Raw genomic sequence first — 24,281 nt, 5'->3', positions numbered from 1 at the left:
CCATTCCAAAGTAGAAAGAAAGCTACATGAGATGACTAATCATCATATAAATGATTGAAAACTTGGTAGTGTTTAGAATGATGGGAACAAATCTTTTGGCATATCTATAAGGGATTTTCTAGATTAGGCTGTTTGAGATGAGAAGAACCACATTAAATCCAAATCGCAACAATTCTATAGACTGGCATCCTCTCCGGAATAGAAGAGGAAATAATTATGTGCAGGATTTGTCTTTCTCTGCTTCCTGATTGATCAGATGCTATGACCGTCCATCATGCTCTATGACTGATAAAAATTGATTAATTTAACTGCATTATAAGCTTGAACATATTAAAAACTCTCTTTTAAATTCAAAGGCTAGGTTAGAAATTGCACATGTGCAGCGAATATAAGATATAGGGTATTTCCACTTTCTATTCTTTGAGACTTAGTTTACATGGTTTTATGCTGAGGCCCTTGATCCACTTGGACTTCAGCTTTGTGCTGGGTGATAACTATGGATCTATTTTCGTTCTTCTACATGTAGACATACAGTTAGTCCACCACCATTTGTTGAAAATGCTTTCATTTTTCCATTATATGGTTTTGGCTTTTTTATCAAAAACCAAGTGTCCATATGGGTGAGGGTTTACTTCTGGATCTTAGATTCCATTTCATTGACAAACTTGTTTGATTCAGTACCAAAACCATGCAGTTTTTATCAGTATTGCTCTGTAGTACAGCTTGAGTTCGGGGATGGGGACCCCTTCCAAAGGTCTCTTATTGTTCAGGATTCTTGAAGTTTTTATTTTCCCATATAAGGTTGAGAAATTCTCATTCAAGTACTATAAAGAATTGTGTTGGAATTTTGATGGGATTGCATTGAAATCTGCAGATTGCTTTTGGTAAGATGGCCATCTTTACTATGTTAATCCTATCCATGAGTATCTTTCCACTGTCTGGTTTCTTCAGTTTCTTTCTTCAAGGACTTGGTGTTCTTGTCATAGAGATCTTTCTGTTGCTTGGTTAGAATAAGATATCTTATATTATTCATGACTATTATAAAGAGTGTTATTTCTGTAATTTATTTCTTTGCCTGTTCATCACTTGTATAAGGGAGGCCTACTGATTTCTTTGAATTAATATAGTATCCAGCCATTTTTTTTGCGGGTGTTGAAGGAGTTCTCTGGTAAAATTTTGGATCCATCATGTATACTACCATACCATCAGCAAATAGTTATACCTGACTTCTTCCTTTCCAGTACATATTCACTTAATTTCCTTTTGTTGTATAATTGTTCTACCTAGAACTTTGAGCACTATATTGAATAAACAGGGAGAGAGTATTGTATTTTCCCTGATATTAATGGAAATGCTTTAAGTTTCTCTCCATTTAGTTTAATGTTAACTATTTGTTTGGAATATATTACTTTGATTATATTTAGATATGTTCCCTGTATCCTTGATTTCTCTAATACCTTTAACATGAATGGGTGTTGAATTATATCAAAAGCTTTTCAGCGTCTAATGAGAAAAATCATAATTTTTTCTTTCAATTTGTTTACATGGTGGATTACATTGATGAGTTTTCATATATCGAATTATCCCTGCATCCCAGTATAGTACAGGAGACAAGTTCCTGAACAGCACACCAATGGCTCAGGCTCTAAAATCAACAACTGATAAATAGAACTCCATGTAAGGAAAAGGATATTGTCAATAGGACAGCCCACAGATTGAGAAAGTGTCAAATTGAGAAAGTGTCTTCACCCACCCTTTACCTGATAGAGGGATAATATCCAAATTTACAAAGAATTCAAGAAGTTAGATACCAACAACCCAAACAACCCAATTAAAAACTGGTATATAGGACTAAATAGAATTCTCAACCGAGGAATCACGAATGGCTGTGGAACACTTAAAGAAATGTTCAAAGCCCTTAGTCATCAGGAAATGCAAATCAAAACACTGTGAGGTTTTATCTTATACCCATCAGAGTGGCTAAGATGAAAAACTCAATAGATAGCATGTGCTGCTGAAGATATGCATCATGGGAAACACTTCTTCAATGCTGGTGGGAGTGCAAACTGATACCATCACCTTGGAAATCAATTTGGTGTTTTCTCAAAAAAAGTGTGGGGGAATAGTTCTTTCTCAAGATCCAGCTATGCCACTCCTGGGCATATACCCAAAAGGTGCTCCAACATCCCACAAAGACACTTGCTCAACTACATTTATAGCAGGTTTATCATAATATCCAGAAAATGGACACAACCTAAATGTTACTCAACTTCAAAATGGATAAAGAAAATGTGGTACATAGGCACAATGAAATACTATTTAAGTATTTAAAGCAAGACATCATGACCTTTGCAGGCAAACAGAACTTGAGAATATCATCCTGAGTGAGGTAACCCTGTCCCAAAAGGACATGCATGGCATGCACTCACTTATAAGTAGATATTAGCCATAAAATACAGGTGCCATGTTATACTCCACAGATCCAAAGAAGCAAAGCAAAAAGGAAGGTCAAAGGGAAGAAGCTAGAATCTCACTTAGAAGGGGGAGTAAAATACTCATAAAAATCAGATGGAGGGAGGGAACAAAGAGGGAGGGCCGATGGGTAGGGGAATGATGGATTCAGGGTCAGGTGTAGAGAAGGACAGGGGAGATTGCCCGATGGCCATAAAATTGAATGGAATTCTACACCTGATAAGGGTGAGGAGATAGGGACATATCCAGGATAAGATACGATATGAGATATGAGGTATGAGACCTGGGATAATGGAAGTACCCAAGAATCAATGGAGGTGAGGGAGTGACCTTAGCTGTGACTCACTACATTAGGGATATGTAACATGAAGAAGTTACCTCCTGTAACCAGACCAGAATCCCAGTATTGCAATAGAGACATCCACAAAACTCTACCCCAAATTTAACCTGTCTTCAAGTAATGTAGGCACTGGTTAGGGAGCAGAGATCCTGTGGGAATGACCAACTAATAACCAGCCTAACCTGAGATCCAGCCTATGGGAAAGCACCAATCCCTAAGACTATTAATGATACTCTATTAGGCTTACAGACAGGAGAAATTTGTCCTTTAAGAGTCTACAACCAGCAGCTGACTCAGACATCTGCAGATTCCCACAGCCAAACATTGGATGAAGCTTGGAAGAATACACAGAAGGATTTCCAGTCTTCAAGGGGATAGACATTCCACAGGAAGATCACCAGAGTCAACTAACCTCTACCCTTGGGATTCTCAGTCTGAATCACCAACCAAAAATATTCACAGGCTGAATCATGGCCTCCCCACTCATATTGTAGCTTGGTCTTCATGTAAGTCCTGAACAATTGGAGCAGGGGGCTATCCCAAAAGCTGGTACCTGTCTTTAGGATTTGTTCTTCTAGATGGGCTGCCTTGTCTGCCCCTCAGTGGGAGAGGATGTTCCTACCCTCACAAAGACTTGAAGTGCCAGGGGTTTTTTGGGAGAATACCCAAAGGGAGGCACACTGGCTCAGAGGAGAAGATGAGGTGGGATGGGGAAAGTATTATAGGAGGTGATGGCCAGGAATGGTGCAGTGAGTGGGGTACAAACTGAATAATTAAAAAATTAAATTAAAAAAGAATATGAGAGATAGTTCAAAGTATTATGAAGCCCAAATGATTCTATAACTTTATCTATTCTTAAATGAACAATCTTTGGAAACACTCTTTCTTAAAACTACTTAATTATAATGAAAATTTACAATTATTTGTGTGCATGTGTGTGAGACTTCACTTTTGTCATATAAATTTAACTATGTGTCTTTTATCATATATTAACCAACATCCAAAAAATTTCATTTTAAATATATCTGTACTATTTTCTAAAGCAAATAGTAAACTTATTGTTTTCACAGCCACAGTAGAGATCAATACCACATCTCAACTCTTGGTCAAATCCTCTGGATAAACATTCATTTTAGTTCTACTGTGCACAATCAGACAACCAAGAATAGCATAAAACATCATGATTTTGCAGGCTACAAATTGAGATGAAGAAACCTACAGGAGCTGCCTCCTAAGATGCTAGCAGGGTGAGAGTTAGAGTTCTTCCATTTGTGTTGTTGACTTCATTATTTCAAATCATATCAGGTTGTTTATACAAGTATCAGAATAGCCTTATACATCTGCATATTTTACATATTGGATAAATGGCAAACTGTATGTTTGAACAAGTGGGGAGTAGACCATCATTGCAAAAAAAATCACAGAAGATGATATGTATGGGACCAAATAAAATGTTTAAAATGATTTATAAAGAGGAAATGATAACAGCATTAGGAGTTTGAGTAGATAAGAACATTGGTTTGATTTAAATTGCAAATGAATAATTATGGCCATTGTGTTGAGATTCCCATGATACTGATGTAAAAGAGTAGAACACAGTGCTATTATAAAACTTATAAGATTAGAGGTTGGGTGTTATGAGACAGGAGAGTGGAGTATGTAACACGTGGTTTGTAGAGAGCCTTATTGAGGTGCCATGCCACCTAGCAGGAACTTGATATTGACCACATGTGAAGTTCCTCTCCCAGCCTTTGAGTGGGAACTCCTTTGTCAGCCATAATCCCCTCCACCTAGGGTGGAGTGTTCAGAAAAAGGTGAAGCCTATACTTCAAGGACATGCAGTTTCCTGAAAAACACTAGCCAACTGTGGAGCAAGTAAACTAGTTCTGCTGAGAAGCTTCCAGTCCTTTCCCCCTGCCTATATATATTGGGAGTTCTTCATTAAACTTTGAGACCTTGAATAGCAGGTGTTATCTTAGTCTCTGTCTCTTTTTTGCTGCCTTACCATACATCCCCAGCTTCCCTTCCAGGTAACCCTTTCGATGTAACTGGGGGCAGTTACAGTGGTTCAGTAAATGCTCCAAAGATTGTGAAAACAAATTTCTTTGTGGATTGGGATATAAAAGAAAGTATTAATAAAAAGGAATGTAAAGCTGAATTTTGTTTCATTGACTATATAAAGTACACTATTTACTTATCTGCTAGTGGATATTTATGTTGAATCTCTAGAATACAATCCTAAAAAAAGAAAAAGTGTAACCTTAAAGGGAGGCTAGAGTGTAAGTGATGAAATATTTTATGGGACCAAGAATTCATTTATGTAAGATAATTATGTTCTGGAAATCTACTATATAATATTATTGCTATACAATAAGCTAAATCTTTAAGGTAATTTTTAAAAAATAGATATTCTCTTGAAGTAACAGAAAGCTGTTTAACATACACATATATTTAAAATGTTAATTGTGATTATGCATTGTTAGGTACATGTATATGTCCAAATTCGTTACAAAATAGAAGAAAATTTTGTAGTTGTTTCATGTTTCAAATATACCCCAGTAAATGTTTTTAAATGATATAATTAAAAAAAAAACCTTACCATTAACTTTACAAAATTAACATAAGATTTTTATGTTAAGTATCAGGAAAAAGGCATTTATTGAGATAGGAACTAGAAAAAACAAAGCATGAACAAAAAGAAAAAAGGCCAGTTTGGGATGAATTAAGCAACAGGCATCACGGATAATTTAGGAGACTAAATGAAGAAAGCACATAAATATGACTTCTGAGTTCAAAGGAGACACAAGGTTGAGAACGAAAGCTGTGAGTCATCCGTCTATGTAAAGATAAGATAAACAGTGATGACGCCTAAGGAGAGGACATGGAGATGATAAAATAAGCTCAATATGGACCCTTGTTCAACCTTTTATTTAGAGTGTAGCAAGAAAAGAAGCATTATACAACGCAGAAGGTTGGAAAGGAGATGGAGCATGAAAGAGTGAATGAAAATTGGGTGCTTCATAAATCAAACACAGTATTTCTAAAAGAAGCTTTCATTATCATTATCAGCCACATTGAATGCTGATTAATCAGTAGAATGATTTGTGACTAGTTATTGGTCATATTGATTTCTTCTTGGCGGGATCACTATTAACCTTGAAAGGAATGGATTTAGCGATCAAACTGCATTAAAACAGATCGAAAGAATTATACAAAAGACAACCTTGCAAATTATTGTGATGGAATCGATAGTTGGGTGCTAACTGACTAGGAATGAGGCATGAATTATAACAAATGTTTGAACAATAGAAATTATTTAGAAAAATGCAGCAACGCTGAATGAGACAGATAGCAACTGCAGAAATCATGTTTTTATGTCAACTCTGGTGACTGTACACAGAAAGGAAAGACTGACTAAAGGAAGGAGAGTAGATGGTGTGGATGAGAAATTTTTTAAAGGAATGATTTTTAAAAACATAGACTTGAAATCTAACTCACCAAAGAAGAAAAAGAAAGTAGAAAGAAGAACATTAACCTATAAGAAGTCTCTGAATTAAAAAATGAATTGTTAGGCCATTGTAAGAAACCTAATATTGGTGAAGTTTTCTACAATGTATACTTGGACATGTATCAAAATTTTTAAATAAAATTAACAACTAACAAGAAAAATAATGCATCCACCAAAATGGTGTCCAAAATGTAGACACCACAAAAAAATGCCAGGAACAGCTTACCACATTTTGGAGTTGCTGATTGCTGAGGTCCTACAGATTCTACATTACAGGCTATTACCAATGCTTTTGGTTGTTTTCCATAACTTAATGGTAAGAATCCACTGCTTAAAAAAAAAAAAAAAGGACATACTCAAGTCATAAAATATGGAGACATTGAGATGTGTTTCAGGTGTACATTTGGAAGCTCCACCCCTTCTGGCTACCTTTCATCATGCTAGAGCATTCTATATATACTATACACACTACAATAGAGAACAAACTTAATTTTACTCCTCTCCAGCTTTGAGTCCTGTGAGCTACCAGTAACTACTGTGCTGGCAAGACCTTCTCAGTGACACAAATGTCATGGAAGGAAACAGTCATTTTATATCTGGATTTAAGGACTACTTTACAACTTGAATATCACATTTAATGCCATTTTCAGGGCCAAGAACCTGTGGCAGATCATGAGCCCTAGAAGAACTATTAAAGGCGTATAGCATTGACTCAACTCCTGATGTCTTATTGTTATGCCCATAGATTTATTATTCTCAGGACCCTCATTAGAGAAGCTTCTGTTTTTGTTTCCATTTTTGCAGTAGCCAATAATTAACACATAGATACATGACTGGTCAAGATGTAAGGGAATAGAGATTGCAGACTGCTCAGTCCTAATCCAGACATGGAAATCATAACCCTTTAATCCCAGGGCTCAGAGGTCATTGTAGAATAAAGGTGAAAAGATTTTAGAGAATGAAGTAGGACTCCAGATAACTGTTTTCCAGACACAGCAAGGCTTTTGTTGCATGTACAAGGCATGAACAATCTATATCCATCAGTGAGAGAAAAAGTGGGCATGAGGTCTCACCTATGGCTAAAAAGCTGTTGGCAATTGATAATTGCTGGGAAATGGAAAGTCAGTTTTCTTTAAGATGGTGGATCCTTCTAGGTTGACCAGGCTCCAGTAGAAGACCATATGTCTAAGATATGAGGGTAGTAGAAATTGGACATGATGGATTGTTTTATAAAAATTATTTTATTTATTTACATTCCAGAAGTTGCCCCTCTTCCCAGTTCCCTGACACAGCTTCTCATTCTATTTTTCCTCCCTCTTGCCTCCAAGAGGGAGTTCCCCCTCTCACCCTATACCTCCTCAGGTATCTAGGCATCCCCCTTCCCTGGGGCTTCAAGTCTCTACAGGATTAGGCATTAGGTACATCCTCTCCTACTGAGGCCAGACAAGGTATCCCTCTGCTATATATGTTCTGGAGGCCTTAGATATGCCCAAGTATGCTTCCTGGTTCATGGCTGAGTCTCTAGGAGCTCCCAGAGATCCAGATTAGTTGAGATTGTTGGTCTTCCTATGGGGTAACCATTATCTTCAGACCCTTCAAATCCCTTCCCTCATTCCTCCATAGGGGTCCATGACTTCAGTCCAATAGTTGGGTATAAGTAAATGCATCTGTCCTAGTTAGGTGCTGGTCAGCCATCTCAGAGGACAGCTGTGCTAGGCTTCTGTCTATAAAAACATCATAGCACCAGAAATAGTGTCAGGTCTTGGTGCTGTGCTATGACATGAATCCCAAGTTGGGCCTGTCATTGGATCACTTTTTCTTTAGTCTCATCTCTATTTTTGTCCCCACAGTTCCTTTAGACAAGAACAATTCTGGGTCAGAAAATTTCCCTGTGGGTTAGAATCTTGTCCCTTCACTTGAGGCCCTGTCTCATCTACTGGAATTGGTCTTTTCAATTTCCCTCTTCCCACTGTTGGGTATTTCTGCTAAGGTCACCCATACTGAATCCTAGGAGTCTCTCTCAATCTCAGGTCTCTGGGACTTTATCAAAAGGGTCCCCCAGCCCCTAACCCCATAAACAGCATATTTCTATTTATTCTCTTTGCCACTGGGGAACCTGTGCTCAGTTCAATGGTTGGCTAAGACTGTCTCCCTCTGTATTTGTCATGCACTGGCAAGGCCTTCCCAGTGACAGCTATATCAGGCTCCTGTCACCAAGTACTTGTTGTCATGCAAAATAGTGTCTGGGTTTTGTAACTATATATGGGATGGATCCCTAGGAGAGTCAGTCTCTGGATGGTCTTTCCCTCAGTCTCTGCTCCACACTTTGTCTCTGTATCTCCTCCCATAGTTATTTTGTTTCCCCTTCTAAGAAGGACCAGAGTATCCATACTTTGTTCTTCTTTCTTCTTGAGCTTCATTTGATCTGTGAATTATGTCTTGGATTTTCCAAGCTTCTGGACCAATATCCATTTATCAGTGAGTGCATACCATGTGTGTTCTTCTGTGATTGGGTTACCTCACCTAGGATAATATTTTCTAGTTCCGTCCATTTTCCTAAGAATTTCATGAATACATTGTTTTTAACAGCTGAATAGTATTCCATTGTGTATATATTCCATATTTTCTGTATCAATTCCTCTGTTGAGGAACATCTGGGTTATTTCCAGCTTCTGGCTATTGTAAATAAGGCTCTTATTAACATAGTGTAGCACGTGTCCTTATTACATGCTGGGGAATCCTCTGGGTATATGTCCAGGCGTGGTATAGCAGGGTCCTCCAGTATTATTATGCCCAATGTTCTGAGGAACTGCCAAACTGATTTCCAGAGTAGTTGTACCAACTTGCAATCCCACCAGCAGTGGAGGGGTGTTCCTCTTTCTCCACATCCTCGTCAGTACCTTCTGTCTCCTGAGTTTTTGATCTTAACTATTCTGACTGGTGTGAGGTAAAATCACAGGGTTGTTTTGATTTGCATTTCTCTGAGGACTAAGGACATTGAGCATTTCTTTAGGTTCTCAGCCATTCGATATTCCTCAGTTGAAAATTGTTTAGCTCTGTACCCCATTTTTAATAGGGTTATTTGGTTCTCTGGAGTCTAACTTCTTGGGTTCTTTTATATATTGGATATTAGCCCTCTGCTAGATGTAGGGTTGGTAAAGATCTTTTCCAAATTTGTTGGTTGGTATTTTGTCCTATTGAAAGTGTCATTTGTAATTTTGTGAGGTCCCATTTTTCAATTCTTGATCATAATCTTTGCAATTGTTGAAGGTTTGAGAAATTGAAGAATTATGAAATTCTCAATGGCTATAAATGAACTAAAATTAGATAACTTTCAGAAAATATTACATTTTTATCCCATCAAGACTGAAGCACAACTTTTAATATGATAACTTGTACAGACAGTTTAAAATGCATTTGAAATGCATCAATCCTATAGAACATAGCCCACAGATGCTAAAGAGATGACACAGTGGTTCAGAGCATACACCGATCTTACAGAAGACCTGAGCTTACAGAAAGTATTTGCATTGGCGTGTGACCAGTCTTCCAGGAGTCATAATATAAAAGAAAACTGATTATCACTAGTCTAGTAGATATAAAATACCAACACCTCCTCATCTAGATGTAGGACATCCTACCCAAATTTCCAGCTTCTGTCTATCTCAAACAAGACCACTATGAGCATTGTGAAACATGTGCCCCTGCGGCATGTTGGGACATCTTTTGGGCATATTCCCAAGAGTAGTATAACTGGGTCTCCAGGTAGACTATTTCCAATTTTCTGTGGAACCTCCAGATTGTTTTCTAGAGTGGTTGTACCATTTTGCAATCCGACCAGTAATGGAGGAATGTTCCTCTTTTTCCACATCTTCACCAGTATCTGCTGTCACCGGTGGTTTTGATCTTAGTCATTCTGATTGGTGTAAGGTAGAATCTCTGGGTCATTTTGATTTTCATTTCTCTGATCACTAAGGACTATGAACATTTCTTTAGGTGCTTCTCAGCCATTTGAGATTTCTCAGATGTGAAGTCTCAGTTTAATTCTATACCTCATTTTTTAATTGGATTGTCTGGTTATTAGTCGACTGGGTTGTGGGTTGGGGAGAGGGTGTGGAGGTACAGGGGAACCTGATCTGGTGTTGGGTAAGGAAAAAGAACTGAAGCCCTGAGGGCCAGCAGAAAGAACAGAAATGGAAGTTCATGGAACTCTCCAGAATGCACCAAAGACCTGGGAGGTGAGAGACTCTCAGGACTCAAAGGGAGGGACCTTAGATGAAATGTCCAACAGTAGGGAGAAGGAACTTACAGAGCCCACCTCCAGCAGGAAGGCAGGGCATCAAATGAGGAAGAGGGGGGATCATTCCACAGTCTCAACTTTGACCCAAAATTGTTCCTGTCTGAAAGAATTACAGGGATGGAAATGGAAAGGATCCTGAGGAAAAGAAGGTCCAGCAGCAGGCCCAAAGTGGGATCCAGCTCAAAGGAGGGCCCAAGGTCTGACACTATTACTGAGGCTATGGAGAGCTCACAAAAAGGGACCTAGCATGACTGAACTCTGGAAGACCCAACAAGCAGCTGAGTCAGATGCAGATGTTTGTACCCAACCAATGGACAAAAGCAGCTGACCCCTGTTGCTGAGTTAGGGAAGGCTAAAGGAAGCTGACGAGAAGGTCAATCCTGTAGGAGGACCAACAGTCTCAGTTAACCTGGGTCCCTGAGATCTCTTAAACACTGGGACAGGAAATAGGCAGCATATACCAGCTGATATGATGCCCCTAACACACTTACAGTAGAGGACTGCCAGGTCTGTGTTCATTCAGAGATGATGCAAATAACGCTCAAGAGACTGGAGGCCCTGGGGAGTTTAGAGCTCAGGCAAGGTGGGGACATCCATGTGGCGATAAGGGGATGGGGAGGAGGTATGGGATGTGGGATGTCAGAAGGACAGGGTAGGGGGAATAAAATATGTTAATTAATTAATTAATTAATTAATTAATTAAAAACCATAATAAATCTGTTTTGAAATGACTGGAACTTTTTCATAAAATAAAATCTTAGAAAATACAAAAAAAAAAAAAAAAAACTAACGATAAATTTCACATGCTTTTTGTACCCAAGTCTTGAAAATTTTGATGTTCTATTTTAGATCTTTTGATGTTACCTATTTTTTTCACATATTAAAACTGAATTACTTCTTAATATCTTTGATGGTCTCCATACAAAACATAGGGAAGGTTTTGCATTGAGTTTATAGTGATGTTCATTTTGGTATTTTATTCTTGATCATTATCATCTTTCATTTGGAATTTGAAAACTTTTCATTCTCATTTCTGACAGTGATGGCAAATTCTTTCAGCTTTTACTGGGGGATTTCTTTATCCCTTCTTCATTTCTACATGATCTGTGTATTTTTGTGTATATAGGTCTCCAGTCTTCTGGGGACCTTTCTTTCTTCCTTCCTTCCTTCCTTCCTTCCTTCCTTCCTTCCTTCCTTCCTTCCTTCCTTCCTTCCTTCCTACCTTCCTTCCTTCCTTCCTACCTTCCTTCCTTCCTCCCTCCCTCCCTCCCTCCCTCCCTCCCTCCCTCCCTTCCTTCCTTCCTTCCTTCCTTCCTTCCTTCCTTCCTTCCTTCCTTCCTTCCTTCCTTCCTTCCTTTCTCTCTTTCTTTTGTTTTGTCTTGGATCCCTGGCCAGGAAATTTTTGTATAGGCAATGGTCAGGGAAAGAGGCTATTGTGTACTCTTTGGCATTGAATCAACCAGGAGCTGTATTATAGAAAAACTCTACCCATATGTGTCCTTTCCCTCTGTGTGTGTGTGTGTGTGTGTGTGTGTGTTCAGAGCAGGGATTTACATATGGAAGGGTGATCCTTGATATTAGATTAATGCCTGTCGCATTAACACTGGACACATATTAAAGGCCTTGGGGTCTTTTTCAAGTACAATGTTGTAACACTTCATGGCTAGTTCTAGGCTCAAAATACAAAAGTTTTTGGTTAATTCTCTCTATTCACTATGCAGAATCTGCCTGTCTGCATTCTGCATGCTTAGAGTTGAGGATCAAGTGGCAAGGCCAAGTCTTTCTTTCCTGACTCTTCTAATGTGATTTTTATTATTGTTATGCTAAAACCAGAATCCTTTCCTCTGGTGACATTAGTCAGCTTTGATGAACATCCTACTATGTGAGAAAGGTGTTATTGCTTGCTCAAGAGTTTTGCTGGAGCACCATCATCCTCTGAATGTTAGCTATCACTGAATTGGGAGTACAAATTGTTCCTAGTTTCATTTAAAAAAAAAAAGAGGCATCTTTTTCCAGAATGTTAAATTTTCTGTCTTTTAATCAGATGATTACTATTTTATACAACATCTGATTATTTCCTGAAAACCTCATAATATCTAGCATCCAAAATTACTTGAAGCTGTTTAATCACAGGACATTTTATAAAATTGCTTCTTTTGTATTTTACATGCCTTTCTCACCGTACTTTCCATTATAGATATCCTTTAATGTGTTATATGAATATGGTTTAATTTTCATGCAACTATTTTGTTAAACAAAAGAAAGTTTTTGCATTGCTAGTTATTATGCAGTCCCTGTCTATGTTTATAAAATGACAGATACAGCCATTTAAATCTAAAGTGTTTTCTCTCTTACTGAAGTGCAGTGAAGCTTAAATTATTAATTTTTATAAGATGATTTGACAGATCTCAATGGAAGTTATGAACCTGAATCAGAATTTTAATTTTTCTTGCTCTTGTTTTTTTGGGTCCTTTTTGGGAAACATAAAATTTAAATGCCACACATAACAAAGAAGCCCTTGCCACTAAGCCTGAGGGAACAAGTTCCATTAATGAAAACTAAACAGTGAAAGTAGGAGAGAACTAAATTCTCCAAGTTGCCCTGTGACAGCCACATACATGGTATTACACACACACACTCACACACACACACACACACACACACACACACTCTCACACACACACTCACACATTTTCATTTTACAGATTATTTCATATTGATTTTTACAATATATATGTCTCATAATCAAAACAGTTAATTTTGTTAACAGAATATTAACAGTTAACAGAATATTAAAAATCTCTATTTAATATTTCATAAAACAGAACAGATATTTGGTGTTCTGTACCAAACAAACAAACAAATAAACAAAGCAATGATTGCAGAAGTAAAGTAGTATTAATTTTTCCTGCTCCTAGTAAAAAAAGGTAATTTTACTACCATAAGTGAAAATATATTTATGCAATATTAAATATTTCAGACTGTGATGCATAATGACTAATTTTTATGATGGGGATACAGCTAAAGGTGGTATGTGCACATATCTTTAGAGTAATATTTATTTATACTTTCTTTGGTATTCTATTTCATTTCTTAACTATGATTTCTGTTGGTAATTTCCTACAAGGGAACTCATATTTTCTCTTAGATTTGTAAGAAATAATAATCTTAAATACACAAATAAATCATTATCAGAAAAAATAAACACCTTCAAACAAGGCAAAACAAAACAAAAACAACTAATAATGTTTTTGAATAATCTTAATCTTAAATGCAGATATTAATTTACTAGATACTTTTCAAAGCATGTTTATTAACAGTGTAGAAATATTAGCGTGTGATAAGTTGACACAAATCACAGGAATATAAGATTTCAGAGGAAAGTTGTTTGGGATGTTATTAATATCTCTAGAATAGTGGTTCTCCACCTATGGGTCAAATATATTGCATATCAGATATTTACATTGCAATTCATAATAGTAGCAAAATTAGAGTTATGAAGTACCAACAAAATAAGTTATGGTTGAGGGTCACTATAATATGAGGAACTGTATCAAAGAGTCACACCATTAAGAAAGTTGAGAACCACTGCAGGTCTAGAGAGAAGTAATCACACATTCATGAAGAAAATCCTTAATAGGTTAATAAAAAATTAAAAAAAACATAGTTTCTATATGTGATTAATTAAAACAACAAAGGTAAGAATGACACATTTGAAACAGGTGCAGTGACATGGGACCTAAGCAAGGGTTTCCCTCTTACTGTGGCACATTATTCTTACCAGAAAACTTAAAAACACACATATCATAAAGGACCTGATATGGTTCTTTACAGGGTATTCTTGCCTTTCATGGGATCCAGCTGTTCTCAGGGCTTCTACGGCATCTCTGACAATAATGAGTAAAATAGGTGAAACCTCGAGAAGTGTGACCACATGATTCCAAGCACCAATTTGTTTTCCTAATATTCTTTTTGCATTTAATATACATACACATTCACATACACATACACATACATGCACACACATAAACATATACATACACAAATATGTTAGAAGAAATCATATATTCCCTCACTTGTTCTCTTGCTCTCTCTGTAGTTCTTGACTCTTCTAAGCTAAATATGAGTAGACTTCCCATGGCCAGGGTGAGGTGGGGACACTAAATGGGACTTTTCAATAGCACTGTTAAATTTTCATACATAGCTCAGCCTTAACAGAAAACCCAAGTGTGTTGGATTTCCTCTGTATTTAAAGATTTTTAAGATATTTAAGATATTTAGATAGGCTATAAAGATATTTAAGAAAAATCTTTTTTCTCTTGATTTTTAAAACTGTACATTTGTTGATTAGTCTGAACATTTCTCCGTTCTCTTTTGATTTGACTCAAGATCTTGTTCAGACATACACATCTCCACATTTCTTTTTTTTATTGAATATCTTCATTTACATTGCCAATGGTAAAACCTTTCCTGATTTCTCCCCTCCCCAAAGACCCCAACCCCTCCTCCCACCCCCTGCCTTCATGAATATGCCCCTCCACCTGACATACTCCCACCTCTCCCCCCCCCTTGGTTTCCCTCTATTGGGGCCTCTATGAGCCTTTACCTGACCAATAAGGCCTTCCTCTGCTACATTTTTGGCTGGAACCATGTGTACCCCTTGGTTGATGGTTCAGTCCCTGGGAGTCTTGGGGTGTCTAGGTGGCCAAAATCATTGTTGTTCCCATGGGACTGTAAACCCCTTCAGCTCCTCAGGACCACCCTCTAGCTTCTCCATTGGGGACCCCACACCCAGTCCAATAGTTGGTTGCTAGTATCTGCCTCTGTATTTGTAAGGCTCTGGCAAAGCCCCTCCAGAGACAACCATGGCATGCTCCTTTTGGTATACACTTCTTGTTGTCCATAGTAGTGTCGGGGTTTGGTGACTGTTTATAGAATGAATCCCCAGGTAGGACAGTCTCTGGGTGGCCTTTACTTCAGTCTCTGCTCCACACATTGTCTCCCTTATTGCTTCTGCGAGTATTTTGTTCCCTTTCTCAGAGGAACCAAAGCACCTTCACTTAAGTCCTCCTTCTTCTTGATCTTCCTGTGCTGGGTGAATTAAATTCCAATTCTCTTTCTCTTGTGCATGCATGAGTATTCTATCCTTTTTAAAAACAGATCTATGCTTAAATTACTATTTCTTAGTTAGTATAAAAAAAAAAGACTGATGCACTATGCTATCTACCATCTCCAAGCTAAGAAACTGTATATTGCATTTATTTTTTGTCTTAATGTCATTTCTGTTTAACACTGTGGCTTTGAAAAAAATGAGAAACTAACATAACTGAGCAAAAACATTCCAGACAACACTAGGTATCAGGAAACAGAAGTTTTACTTGTTTTTTTTAAAGGTGCAAAGGAAAATGAATATTTTTATTATCCATTCTTCCACAGTCCAATCTTGCCAGTTCACACTATTATTACATTAAGAAGCTTATTTCTTATTTGTTTGGACATGCGTCTGAACTACATTAACCAAGCAAACAATGAAAATAAATAACATTGAATTTAAGAACACATGTAGAATTGGAAAGTTGATATAACTGTGATTTTTTTGTAATTGTGCTGTAAATTAGATTTAAGTCTTTCATGATAGGTCTGTGATTAAAATTTAATAACTTCTTTCTTCACATGTTGCTGTCTTCATTACATAAAACTGCATAGTGAATTATCCTGCTGTCAAAGAAAATAAAGTTTTATTTATCTGAATGAGTAAATAAAAAGTAATAATATAATTGGAAAGTTCTCTTAGGGACAGAAGACAGGAAAGTTCTTGAAAAGCACATAGATGTGAAGATGAGATGTGAAAACATGGAAGTCAGTCTATAGGATCAAATACTGTAGAAAGAGAAGTCAATACAATCTTAGTAATGTCCACCTGGTTGAAAACTCTATAAGGAAAAGGACATAGTTAATAGGACAAATTGCTAACTATCAATTGGGAAAAAATATTTACCAACCCCACATGAAATAGAGAGCTAATATACAAAATATATAAAGAACTCAAGAAACTAAACTCTAAAAAAACCAAAGAACCCAATCAAAAAATGGTGAATAGAATAAAACAGAGAATCCACAACAGTGTAAATTTGAATGGTCGAGAAACACTTTAAAAAGAATGTTCAAAGTCCTTAGAAGTCAGGAAAATGCAAATCAAAACAACCCTGAGATGCAAATCTTATACCACTCAGAATGGCTAAGGTCAAAAATTCAGGTTACAACATATGTTGGTAAGGATGTGGAGAAAGAGGAACACTCCTCCATTGCTGTTGGGATTGCAAACTGGTACAATGACTCGGGAAATCAATCTGAATGTTTCTCAGAAAATTGGAAATAGATCTACCTGAAGATCCAGCTATACCACACTCTTGTTATAGCTGGTGAGACAAAAGATTCCCCAGAATGCCATAGGACCATATGTTCCATTATGTTCATAGTGGCCTTATCTCTGATAGCCAGAAACTGGGAACAAGCATGATATTTCAGAACAGAAGAATGGACACAGAAAATGTGATTTATTTACACAATGGAATAAATAATATTTACTATTAAGAAGGAGGACATCATGAGATTTGCAGGCAAATGGATGAAACTAGAAAATATCATTGTGAGTAAGATAACTTAGATACCAGTGATATGCATGGTATGTACTCACTAATAAGTGGAGATTAGCAAAAAAAAAAAAAAAAAAAGTACAGCATTCTCAGGATACAATCTACAGAATGCAAGAAGGATAATAAGCAGAAGGGTCCAAGTGACGATGCTTCAGTCCCACTTAGGAGGGACAATAAAGCAATATTGGAAGGCAGAGGGAGGGAGGGACATGAGTGGGAGAGGCGACTGGAGGGGAAGAGGGGAACGTGGTCAGGTACTGGAGGATGAACAGGAGCGAAACCCTGAGGCCAGCAGAATGAATGGAGACAGGCTACCTTGGGAGGTGGAAGGTGGGAGGTGTGTGTGGGGGATCCTCTAGAATGTACCAGATATCTAGGAGTTGAAGGACTCTCAGGACTCAAAGGGAGGGACCTTAGATGAAATGTTAAACAGTGGGGAGAGGGAACTTGTAGAATCTACCTCCAGTAGAAAGACAGGGCATCAAGTGGAGGGATGGGGTTGCCATCCCACAGTCAAAAACTCTGATCCAGAATTGCTCCTGTGTAAAAGCTGCAGGGACAAAAATGGAGAAGATACTGAGGAGAAGGCAGCCCAGTGACCAGCCCAACTTGGAATCCATCTCAAGGGGAGGCTCCAAGGCATGACACTATTACTAATGCTATGGTGTGCTTACAGAGAGGAGCCTAGCATGGCTCCTCTGAGAGGCCTCCCAAGCAATTGATTGAGACAGACTCAGATACTTATACCCAAGCAATCAACTGAAGTCAGGGCCTCTTGTGGTTGAATTAGAGAAAGGCTAGAAGAAATTGTGGAGGAGGGAGAACTCCTAGGAAGACCAGCAGTCTTAACTAGTCTGGACCAGTCCCAATCACTGAGCCATCAACCAGGCATCGTACACTAGTTGATCCGGGGGCCTGACACATAAACAGCAGAGGACGGCCTTGTCTACCTCAGTGAGAGAAGAGGCACCTAGGCCTTGCAAGACTTGGAGGCCTGGTGGCTGAGGTGCTATGGTGGGGGCATATTCTTGGAGACGAGGGGAGAAGGAACTTTGGAAGGCAGATTAGGAGAGGGATAACAACTGTAAAAACATATTATGACAATAATTAATAATAATAACAGAATAATAAAAAATATAAAATAAAAATACAAGTTGTTTGAGAATGATTATATATTGAAAACATGGTGCATTTATGCAGTTCTGAAATTTTTATCAAAAAAAATCATGAACTAGAAAATATATAGCAACATTTTAGTCTCAGGAGTGATTGAAGTAATGATATCTTTATAAATCATGGACAAGAAATGTTCAGTATTTGTAGGGTATTTATACTTAACTCTTTAAAAATGTCTATCTGATACAAAACATTCCGCATTATTTCATTTGCGCAATGGTGTAATGTCAGAGAAAGGATGGTTATGTTTTCATGATACAGAGAGTTGTGTGGTTTGATGATTCAGTAAGCACAAAAGGTGCTAGAGATTGGCATTGTAGAAATCCTGGTAGGGGTGTATGGGGAGTCTATGATCAAAATTAAGAGGAATAACAAGTCTATTTTTAAAGAAGACAAGGAGGAATATTTAGACGTAATGTGGATGCATTAAGAAGTAAGAACTAACAAGAAGAATAGAGAATAGCCTGCCAACTTAGTAAACATGACGTATAAGCATATCATGTATACTTATGTGTATATTACATGTGTGTATACAAACATGGTACATAAACATAAACCTTTTAATAAAGCATAGAAGCATACATCCTTTGATAAAGCACATAAATATATACACACATGAATTTCTAAATTCTGTATTTAATATTTCAAGTGTGTAATAGTATTATGTCCTAGGTAGAGACTATCTACTGCATTGCTAGATTCTCAGACTATGAATTTGCTAAATTTTATTAAAACATGAAAGAAAAGTAGAGGTGGGAGAAATGGATGGAGAGCTGGAGGATCACTTCAAGTCTTCCCTGTCCGTTCACATATGTAGATTCTGTAAAATATTTATTTGAAAGCAGGAATATATTTTTGAAGTTTCTGGCACAACCACTGTTCATTACTCTTGGTTCAGAGTTTCAGGTTTGATTATATAGATATCATGGTTTATTGTGAGGATGAGGCCAAAAAATCTGAATATCACAATTTATAGCCATCAGAGAGATACAGTCAAATTGTCTCTGTATCTCCTTTTGATTCATGCTTGTTTGGAGTAACATATAATAAGTAATAGAAAATGATATAAATGACCAATCAAAGGAACATTACTATCCTATTGGCATCATTTAGCGAAGCAAGGGGGGATTGTTTCATGGTAGACAGGTTGTAGAGAGAATATATTATGTCTATACAGATGTGGCACCTGTCAATAATAAATCTGATGGCACATGGCTTAGGCAGGAAATAGAAAAAGAGGACATCTGGGAAAAGGAAGAATTCTGGAATAAAGCCAGGAATGGGAAGGTCCATCCAGCAAGATGTGAGGAGACAGACATAAAATACCTAGGAACAGGTAACCAATCATATGGCAGAATGGTAAATTAATACTTTATCTAAGTTGCCAAATATAAGTGGGCTGAAGATTATGAATGTAAAACCTACCTAATAGTTTTCATAACTGTTATTGTATTCAATTTATATTTGAGAGAAAAGAAGCCTTTTATTGAACTAAAAAGGGGAATTTTAGCAAGGATACCTTATGGCTGTATGAATGTGGCACCTGTCTTTAAGATGCATATGACCTATACCTTAGGCAGGAAATAGACCATGGGACAGCCAGGAGTGAAAAGATGATCCCAGGAAGATGTGAGGACAGACACATGGTCCCCGAGCACAGGTGACCACCACATGTCAGAATGTAGGTTAAAATAAATGACTTAATTTAAGTTATGATGCTAATCAGAATAGAGCCTATCTATATGGACAAGTTATAACCAAAAGTTATAAATACATTTTGAGTCTAAGTTTTATTTCTGGTAGCATAGGGCTGGGAGGAAGAACCAGGCTCTAACTTCTACAACAGGCTCATTGCCACAGCATTAGAAAACAGTGAGGTTTTCACCCAGTAGGGATATATAGACAGCTACATTCTTCTGGTTCACCATGGAGTCTCTGCAATGGAATCTGTAGAGCAGTCATCTCAATAGAAGATGTGAAACATTAGCCATAGTACCTGTCAAATGTGGGAGTACCTAGTATGTCTCTAGCATTATTTTAAACCTAAATAAAAATCTTGTCCAATAAATAAATCTGAGCAAGAGCTACAGAGACGAGGCTGCAATTTCCTTTCAGTGGCTCTTTGGTTGAAAATGCTCTGAAAGTATTATTAGACATAAGACATGCATTTCAAATATATGAATCATTTGACAAAGTTTAAAGGTCCTGAGATTCATATGAAGTCTGGTTTTCAATATTCTTTTGTTTAAAAATATCATGTCACAGCATCAGGATGTATTTCTACGAAGCAAACATCAACTGAAAGCAAGAGGTTGTTCTTATCAGACTAGCCCTTCTGAGTATAGAGCAAATGACCTCTGACTTTCTGAGTGGTCCTAATTGTGTTGATATTTCTGACTCAGAAGCAAATTGGATATGAGTGTGACAAGCTGCTATTCTGCTCTAGGCTATCACTCAAGAGATTGCCTATGGCAGTTCTAATCTTAAATACAAGCAATTTTTATTATGAGACTAGGCTGTGACTTGAAGTTCATAATCTTACTTCACTGAAAGGATCAGAAAGAAGACTGTCTACCAGTGGGGTTCACTAGTTTCACTCTTTTCTTATACTCAAAATCTACTTTGGCCTTGCTGCTGAGAATACTCAATGAGGTAGCATAGTAGTAACAATGCCTGTATTTCTTTTAAAATGATTGTATCTCAAGACGTGTGAACAAGGGCTTGAAAATGAGAGAACAGCTTAAAAATCTAGTTGTAATGTGATGTTAGTATACACAGTCTGACAGACACACACATACACACACGTGCACGTGTGTGTGTGTGTGTGTGTGTGTGTGTATGGCTTTTATTTGGAAGGATTTGTAAAGAGCAATTTTGTTCAGTACAGTGGTATAGGAGCTTCATGTGAGAGTTAGATCTCTTGAAGAAAGGTGCTAGGGACTGAATAAACCACTAAGCCATTAATTCTAAAGATCCCAATGGGACAGCTGTCAGGAGATAGAATTAAGAAAACCTAAATGGGACCAAATTTAAGCAACTTAAGCAAAATCTAGAGGCACAAATTATTTTGCCAATTCCAGTAGGTTCATTAGCTTTGCCCAAACCACAACCAAGTCCCTTTTCAAATTTCTTTTTGAAAAATAAGAACATTGAATGAAAATAGGGAAACAAAGCTAATAATAGCTAGAATATTAAATAATGTTTAAAATACTTTGTACATGCATGTAACAGCTATAGTACATAGTTCTAAACTATACAGCTTCAAGGCATTACTATTTGAAAGGTGACACGCCAATGCTTAGTGAATGAACTAAGTCCTTTGCAGGCATGCAAACTCTCTTTTGCAACCTCATAATCCTTAACTAGAGCAGAAGAAACTAGTTAATTAAACACGCTGATGTTTAATTAATGGTGTTGAATCAACGGAATTTTAGTATGTTCAATGCATTTAAATGTTGTCAAACCAGGGTGGTCCCCACACATTAATATACAGTGCAGTTCATGACAGACAGATTGGTACTCTTTGGCATGACTACTTCATTCTCTTTGACAACTGTGTTTCCCACTTAGCTTAAGATTTTGATTCTTAGTAAACACAGTAGAAATTTGTTAGTACAGCTTGTTAAATGGGGTGGCATGGTACAAAACCAGTTAACCTTAAACACCCTGACAAATCCTTATGCTAGCACCAATAATGATCAAGTGCTTACAAAAATAGTTTTAACTAACTTTTATCAAATACTATATTCCTGGGTCAATTATGGAATTTTACTTAAAAACTGAAGAGCATTAAATTCAAGGCTAGAAGTGTCAGAATAAGAACTCCAATAAATAGTATTTGCTTTCCCTTGGAGAAAAATGTTAATAATGTTTAGGGCATGCTATTTTGATTTATTCCCCATATAATTTTCATAAAATATAAAGGAACATGTATACAATAAAATCCAAGATATTGAGACACTTTGGTATATAAAGGAGCTAGATTAGGATCTTAGATTTAAGAAATAACAACAGAAAGCAGTACATTTTGACTTTAAAAACTGGAGAATATATTTCATGAATTGTTTTTCATGCTATGGACATGACCTAAGCCATCCTAATCTCAGTTTTCCCATCACTAATAGAGCAAGCATTTGCATGTTGTAGAGTAAACTGCAATTTTAGACATGAGTAACTGGAAATACCCACTTCTCACACTGCCACAGGACAAGCAATCAATAAACAGATAATTCAAATGCTTGAAACATGAGATGTATAAAGAACAATAAGTTATTTTGCAAAATAACTCCAAGCCATTTAACTAGGTGATTGTTAGAGGGAAGTAAACAAAATATAACTGCTGAATTCTGAAATCAAAGAATTTTAAAACTAAAGATGATTGATATTATAATATCTAAACATTTTATGGCTAAGAGAACAGCAGGAAATTTGATGAGCCTATCGACAATATTAATATATAAATCTCTTAAATATTCATTAAGAGCTCTTTTTAAAGTGGAAAAACTCCTTGTGAGGCGTTCTTTTTAATGTTCTTCTAAAGCATCTTATGTTATGCACCTGTATGCATGTGCACACACATACACCACTGTGCAATTGTGTGCTCATGGCCCTATATGGTTGGATATGTGCAATTAACAAAGTTCTAGCTTTCTCTTTGTAATTTCCATGGTATTTTGTAGTAATTAATAAACATTAGCATTTTAATTGTTTTTTGAATAGTGTTTCCAAGTTCAAGTCCTATTCATTAATCACCATTATGTGGAATGTGTGAAATAAGATGAGCTTTACCTACTAACTCAGCAAGCTCCTTAGATAAATTTATCTTCTCACTCTAGTGCAGAAAATAACTTCCTTTATCACACTGACTTCATTTCTTCTTGGTGGTTTATTTTTAATCCAAACAAGTGTTAAGATCTTTCCTAATAAATTATGTCTATCTACCTGGATTTTGCTGATGCCAAGCTCTTCAGTAGGTACTTTTCAAAGTGATGCCTATTTGCACAAAACACATATTGCTCTGCAAGGTGTAATTTTCAATTCTGACTAAAAGTATAATTTTCTATTGACTTGCGGACATATAGACTATAAAGTAATGCATTTTAACTCTAATCTATTTATTATTCTGTGACATACTTTTCAATAATCAATCCAAATATTTATTTGGAATGTGTGAGTTGTAATATTTTACAGATATCAGATGATATTTACTGCATACAGAGTCAAAATAATTACTCCTACATCAGAAAACTGGGTTTGTAACTCAGGCACAACTCTGTAAAAATGGATTTTGTAAGACCAGCTATTTAAATAGTATTAATATCAGTGTTCCTCATCTTTAAATGAGCATATTGATCGCACTTATGTCACATTTTAATAAAACAATATGAAAAGAATATTGGCCTATCAATACTAGATAAAAAAAAATACTAAACATGAACAACAAGAACAAAACAGTGCTCTTTCAGCTACAGCATTCATTTTTTTTCTCTTGTTTGTATTACTTTATGGTCTGCCATGTTCAATGTTTTCTATTAGAGAGGATTAATTCGCAAGCACACATGAGAATCGTAGAGACAGGACAAGTGACTTTTCAGGGAAACAGGACAGAGGAAAGGCAGAGGAAAGTTTGCGGAAGACCCTGTCTGTAAAATCTACTGCTGCTATTGTCCCTCAAACTTTGAGTTGTATAGTGCCAAGCTCACCAGAAAACACATTTGGGAAATCTAGACATAAGGGAAATTCATACTAAATCTATACTGAGATTCTGTGGCACTCTAGTCAGAATGAGCATCATTAAGAACACAAACAAGGAAGGCCAATAAGGGAGAG

This window comes from Apodemus sylvaticus, chromosome 10 (assembly GCF_947179515.1).
Source record: "Apodemus sylvaticus chromosome 10, mApoSyl1.1, whole genome shotgun sequence".
Classification (NCBI taxonomy): domain Eukaryota; kingdom Metazoa; phylum Chordata; class Mammalia; order Rodentia; family Muridae; genus Apodemus; species Apodemus sylvaticus.
Note: the sequence above shows the minus strand (reverse complement) of the source record.